Source organism: Oratosquilla oratoria, chromosome 15 (assembly GCF_046742065.1).
Source record: "Oratosquilla oratoria isolate Oo_2021 chromosome 15, ASM4674206v1, whole genome shotgun sequence".
NCBI classification, from domain to species: domain Eukaryota; kingdom Metazoa; phylum Arthropoda; class Malacostraca; order Stomatopoda; family Squillidae; genus Oratosquilla; species Oratosquilla oratoria.
The window spans coordinates 50174418-50181917 of NC_134791.1; the positions used below are offsets into that span (position 1 = coordinate 50174418).

General features: G+C 35.9%; 1 protein-coding gene across 1 annotated transcript in view; it reads right to left on the bottom strand.

The window, feature by feature from the left end:
- LOC143033447 (uncharacterized) overlaps window positions 1-7500 on the bottom strand; it is a 1606485-nt gene that overhangs the window by 1573196 nt on the left and 25789 nt on the right. The window contains exon 2 of the mRNA XM_076198904.1: window positions 596-644. The gene's annotated coding sequence lies outside the window, so the exon portion shown is untranslated. The remainder of the gene's footprint in view (window positions 1-595; window positions 645-7500) is intronic.

Consider the following 7500-nt stretch of genomic DNA (forward strand, 5'->3'; position numbering starts at 1 on the left):
TGTATATACCTACTTGTAGTAAACACTAAAGGAGCAACGGTTGTAGAGTCTTGTATTTTAGAGGAGGTTTACACGGTCGCGGTTCGACAGACACGTGTTTAAAGTGATGTGTGAGCGTGTGAACGGGGTATTTGGGGTTTAACCAACGCGTTCGACAACCAAATACCCCGTTCACACGTTCACACATCACTTTAAAGACGTGTCTGTCGAACCGCGTTCGACGAACCCCCTCTTACTCTCCAGTTACTATAGTTAGCTTTCAATTTAAATAAACTTCTAACTTTGCTATATCCTTACAATCCTATTACCATATATCATCCTACTTTTGGCTACACCACCTTCTAAGTTATTCCAATAGTTTATGCCACCACATCACCGATCAAGAAAGCTCTTCTGGCAATAATTTTTTTATTTCGGTTATATATTTTACTCTGTGATTGCTATGCAATTGACGCATACTACAGACTTAGAGAGATTCGAGTTTCTATGATTGTTTCATTATCTCTCAATCCATATCGTGAAAAGCCAACTTCTTGTGCAGCTATCAAATGATTTTGTCTTAACAGTGCAAGAGAAAACCCCAAACACTATTTACCTTATGACATCAACGCCTACATACGTCGGGCCATATCACACTGTGCTACCTGAAAAGACACACATCGGAATTAGAGAGTCTAACTCAAGTCTTTATTAATAAAGAGTATAAAAAATTACAGTTACAAAAGCAATATACAGCACAGTCAACAGTCAACATCAAACCCACCCATTCATCTAAGGCATGAAAAAGAATATTTGTTTCAGAAACCACCATCGATACTTCGCGACTGCCGGATTTGAATATTTTATATATACATTTTATATACATACATATACGTTCATATACATATATATATATATATATATATATATATATATATATATACATATATATATATATATACATATATATATATAAATATATATATATATATATATATATATATATATATATATATATATTTGCGCGGGCATAACGTCACTTAGGGAATACGTTAGGGTTGTTCAGACATTTCCACACATTCAAACCAAGGCTCGTTCGAAATATAACTCTTACTCCTTCGACTCTCACACTTCCACTAGGTGAATCATGCTGGCGGTCTCGCCAGACGCAAGCAAAAAGTATACGGACTTTCTTGTACGAGAGACATTTGGAACGTCTGTAGATTCAACCTTGTGTAAGTTTAATTGTTTAGATATGTTACATTGAATAAGTTAGATTATATAAGGCTATATATATTACATTATATAGAATCTAATGACATAAAGTTTTAATATATACAGTGCATACATAAGATTATACATTTTTATACATGTTTTCCACATTCACGTAAAGCGTGTGTGTGCCTGCTTGTGTGTGTGTGTGTGTGTGTGTGTGTGTGTGTGTGTGTGTGTGTGTGTGTGTGTGTGTTTGTGTGTGTGTGTGTGTGTGTGTGTGTGTGTGTGTGTGTGTGTGTGTGTGTGTGTGTGTGTGTGTGTGTGTGTGTGTGTGTGTGTGTGTGTGTGTGTGTGTGTGTGTGTGTGTGTGTGTGTGTGTGTGTGTGTGAGTGTGTGTGTGTGTGTGTGTGTGTGTGTGTGAGTGTGTGTGTGTGTGTGTGTGTGTTTGTATGTTGACGCGCGGGCGTGCGTGTGAACGTGGAAAACTATAGCATTACCATTAGATTGGGCCACATAATGAGCTCTGAGCTCTCATCTCGGAGTGTAATAACTGTTGATCACACGTCCGTATGTGATCAAAACCATGGTGAGTCTCACACATGGCTTACTGATATAGACCTTATGCAGTATATTCTGAATGCAATATCTGAAATGTGTTCAATATGTTCAGAAAGACACAGAAATTTTCGTTGATAACATGTTTTATTTCGTAAAGCACCTCTCTTTAATAACCCTTTAAACATGATGACATATTTAGTAGATTTTTTTCTGGCAAGGGGGCTAAATCTTGCGTGGATGGAGGATCAGTAGATCAAGATTAACGGTGGAATTCGAAGCAATCGACTGCATAAAACCACTTGTCCTTGCGCGAGGCAAAACACATACAACAAGTCACCACGATGAAGGAATTTATTTCACAACACGGACAAAATTCCAAACGATTTCTACAAATCGATTTGGATTTGTCATAACGCCTCCGGACATGTTCATGCTTTCCTCATGCTATGTTCTCATTAATCACTAGCTGATACGGGTAATTTGTTCTAAAGCACAAACGTAAAAAGAAAAAAGAAAAAAAAAAGTCTAGAGCTCTCTCCCCTCCCATCATCCGTCCACCAATGATAAATTGCGACTTAACGACCCAGCACAGTGTCAGCCAATCCCTAGCTGGCTTACATTGTGACGTAGGTAATCTATGGTTAAGGAATTGGTGGGAGGAGTAGAAAAATGGAACATGGAGAGTAACGGGAGTACTTTGTTAGTAGATGAAATGAGTAGAATATGATAAGATTATTATATCACTGATTTTTGTTTTAGTATATAGATGAGGATGAAGGTCTACTTACAAATCAGTTACTGGATTTTCTGTAGGCTATTCTCTGGTTTAGATTGTTAATATCATTTAGTGTCTAGTAACACTTTTGAATGATAATATATAATCAAGTGATATATATATATATATATATATATATATATATATATATATATATATATATATATATATATATATATATATATATATATATATATATCAAAATGCAATTCTATATTTGTATGATACACTTCTTTCGAAACTTATCGAGGGTCAAAAGCTGATTACTATAGTTTTATAAATCTTTATATAAGCAATTTCAAAAGTTGTTTGTTTTCCTGTCAATGAAGATGAAAATAACAGCAAATCTGGAGACTACTGTCTGTGTTCACTGCTGTAGAGAAACCTTAGTGAATTTTTAGCAACGAAGTGTAACTCCATACCTCTTCGCAGCAGTTCATTCTCGTCTAACAAACCCTTTGATTCAGATTTATGCTTAATAAGTTCAGTTAAACCATATAACTGAACTTGTTCTTTCCTTATTAGCCTTGTCAACCCCCGCGACTTTGCTTCTATTTCATTCGAGCCGTATGACTTTGAACTTACTTTCCCTCTTGTTTTCTTCAACTTTTCTATTTTTACAAAACGTTTCTCCGTCATAGTCTCCCGACACCACTTCCTTCTTTAGCTTTTTTTGCCTTCCATCATCTTCTCTATTCTCTTCTCTCTTTTCCTCTCTTCTCTCTATTTTACTTCCTTCTTCTCCGCCACATCATTTAAGCTCTTTGTTACTCTTCCTCCACTCCTCATAAGAACATAAGAATGAAGGATACTGCAAGAGACCATAAGGCCTACACTAGGTAGCTCCGCATTACACTAGGCAGTCCTCTTCGATATCCCTGTCCTAACCTATTCATTCCTTTTACTTTTTTTTTTAAGCTAAACTCATCCCCTTCCCATGTGTCAAAAACATCTGAAGGTATCCTTATCCCTCGCTGGATCTATGTTCCCCTTCCTCAAGCATCATTAACGTATTCACCGCACTACAAAATTTGTTTGTAATGAAAACTGGATGCTGGGCATGACATTTTTTATATAGAGAACACATGTATCGTAAATTGACCTAGTTTGGCAAGTTAAAATCATTATCTGTATTCTCTCTGGTCCTTGGATATTAACGATGGAATAGTAATCAGTATTTATAATAAAAGCTCTTTACAATTCAAGCATACTAGAAGTTCTTCATGTCAACTATCACTGAATGGTATGTACTGATGAACCACATCGACGTGCCGAATATAATGAATCAAACTTTACAAGAGAAGAAAACTATCAAATAAAATGATAATGAGATAAAATAGATTCTAAACACGCACAATCTGCCTCACATTAATTCCGGATCCTTAGTAAAGCTAGAAAATCAGTTAAGATGACTATTATGATGATAAAGAAAAAACTGAAGATACGTAGACTTATAGAAATAAGTTAAATATAATAGTCAAGGAGAATTGAAGTAGAAAATACCTATAAAGCTGATGTAAAACAAATACTAAATTTAACATTTTACTCTATACAAGAAATTCTGCCTATCGTTCAGGAGTACCTATACTATCAATGTTACTTGCTTCTTATATAAAAAGTTAATCAAGTTTTTTTTTTCATTATAACAAAGGAATAACTTATGGTTGTATCATTACGGTTTCCTATCACTTCTTGTTCTTGCTCTGGCAAGGAAATGTCCTTTTATTTAGTCACAAGTGTATAATGTCACATGCAGTTTGAATCCGCGGTGGCGCGGTTGGTAGAGTCCCAGACTGTCAGTATGGTGGTACCGACGGTACCTGGTTCGAATCCTGCCCAGGGCTGAAATTAGTTCAGCCCAACTCTCGTGGGCGGGGAGTTGTGTGTGTGTGTGTGTGCGTGTAAGGTCATATTATTACCAACAGATCGGTTATGCGAGCTCTGAGCTCTCTTCCGGGAGGGGAATAACTGTCGATCACAAGTCCAATATGTGATCCAAAGTCCAAGGTGTATCACATTTGACCTGATTTATCGGACAACCAGTAAAAATGGTAACCAGAGATTGGGGATCAAGGACCGTGTTTGGTTATTGGGACAGATTAAAAAAATGAAATTTACTGAGCCTTTACCTAGATGTACTTCAATTACTGGGATCCCATCTATATTTCCTCGAAAGCATAGTCACTATTGTTAATGGGATAAACATGAGAGAACATGCTAACACTTATTTCTCCTTGCAAAATCCACCTTTTGTGTAATTTGTTTTGACAGATGATAATTATCTTTATCTCAGCTCAATTGCTTTTTCAGTTGCAACGACTGTCTTATATTTTCACTATGGTTAATGATTGCCATTCATTCAGTTGAAGTAAACAACTATTCTATTAAGGGGAGGCTCTGGCTAAAAATGACTATTTTCGATCGTGGGTACGAAATTTTGTTTAAAAGTAAAATATTCAAGTAACAACTCCATGCCAGCCCCATTGTTATGATGCACTTCATAGACCTTATTCTGCTCCTGTCAAAGTAATTCTATTAAAATGAGGGCAAAAACAGGGAATGCAGTGGTTAAAACAACCAAAGATTATTTACTATCCTCATTGTTATGATAAAAGCCACAATAGATTTCTTTTCTAATTCCAGGTTTTATTCAACTAAAAGTAAGTATCAATGCATACAAGTTTCTCTACTACTATTAGTCTAACCCTGATAATAGAACTCTGTTCATACAACAGAATATTTATCTTTAGGTTAAATGACACGTATCTATAATCAAATCTGGCCAAAACATGTCTTCTCGGTATTATTGTATATCTGCACTTGTTGATTTACCTACCGATACCAATTGACTACTTACAAGTATTAGAAATAGATTACATTGCCATATAGTAGGCTTGAGCTGTTACTACGTTTAACTCTTGGAGACGACTTGGGTTGGTCATGGTTTGGTTATTAACGGTTCCATGTGTCGTCAGTAGCGTGTTTTAATGCCAAATAACTAGGCCTCCTCCTCTTGAGGAAGAGGCACGAAATCAGAACCTGGATTCCGACATTATGGGATTCGGAACCCAAATATTTAACATAAAATTTACTTCAAATATATATATATATATATATATATATATATATATATATATATATATATATATATATATATATATACATAATATATGTATATATGTATATATACATATATATATATATATATATGTATATGTGTGTATGTGTGTGTATATATATATATATATATATATATATATATATAAATATATATATATATATATATATATATACTTTTTATCCCACAGTCGGAAAAAGGAGACACTAATGTCGAACGTTCTGTATATTTCGATCACCAACTGTGACCCTCTTCAGCAGCATGAATACATAGTGGAAGGCATATACATATATACAAAAAATGTGAGGTGGGAAAAGTACAAGCTCAGCTTACGTGACCGACGCTCCGCGGGTCACGTGGGATTTTGTGACCTTGGAGTAAATGAGGGTAGCACTTGGTTGACTACTGAGGTAGTAATGCAGTCAGGTGACCACTGACCATTTGATATGTTGAAATTAGGGAAATATTTTATCAGAGAAGACTCGATTATATATATATATATATATATGCGTAAATAACCACTAGGAAAAAGTAAACTAACGAAGCAGAGCGCTTTCGTGTAATTACACGAAAGCGCTCTGCTTCGTTAGTTTACTTTTTCCTAGTGGTTATTTACGCATTTGTGAACACACGCTCCTAGTGTTTTTTATTGCATATATATATATATGTATATATATATATATATATACATATATATATATATATATATATATATATATACATATATATATATATATATACCATTTACCTCATATTATCACAAACTATTCTTAAATGCACAAAAATAAATAGGTCCAGTCGTGCAATATCGTAAATGATTTCAAAACGATTATTCATTGTCCCAGAACCGCGGCTATCGGCGGAAAATTCAAACCTAAATAAAATACTGTTGAGTCATGACATCCTCCCTACCAAAGAAAATACAGCAGTATTTACAACAGTCCTGTTTTAATCAAATCCCTTCTTGGTTCTGCGGTTCTTTGATCGATTTTACGTTTGGGCCGGTCCTTCACCTCGCTTATCGCGAATTCTTTTATATCTAGTTCCTGGTGTGGTTCTAAAGAGTATAATTTGACGATAGGTTGGGTTATTTTGCCCTGTGTCAGCTTTAATGAAGTTATCCTTGGTATGTCATCTCGACAGAAATGTAATTTAACATCTCGTCCCGACCACCATTTACTACGAAGCCCCTCGTCGTATATCAGTATAACATCACCCTCCTTTGGCCACAAAGCGTGTCGATCACTCACTCGATGGGTTTCTCTTAGAGCGTTTAAATATTCTTTCTCCCATCTTCTCCACAGATCATCACATAGATGGGATACGTATAGGTAATGTTTGTGACTTCGGAGTGATCTAAGGGACTGTACAACGTGTCATCCCGGATCCCTTCCCAGTAAAGTATTTTCTTTGGGAAATTCCGGAGTTTCCGGCAATGGACCAAATGATTCAGCGTTAAAACTTTTATCTGGTTAATGTTACAAGGAACATAATTAAGTGGTATGCCGTTCATAATGTATTCGATCTTCACTAGCACACAACTTAGTTCCTCAACTGCAAGTAGTGCCCGTCTTATCGCGGGTGCCCTGCGGAGCAACCGCTGGCTCTAGCTAATCGTTTTGCTCTGTAATGATAGTGGAGGACAAAAGATCACGATGGGATGTAATGATAGTGGAGGACAAAAGATCACGATGTGATGTAATGATAGTGGAGGACAAAATATCACGGTCGGATATAATGTCACTGGAGGACAAAATATAATCTTAGGAAGGAGTACCGGGCAGAATGTCAATGAACGACGGGAGGCCGGTTTGAAACGCATTGACGTAGGGGGACAAAGTGTACAAAAGAGATC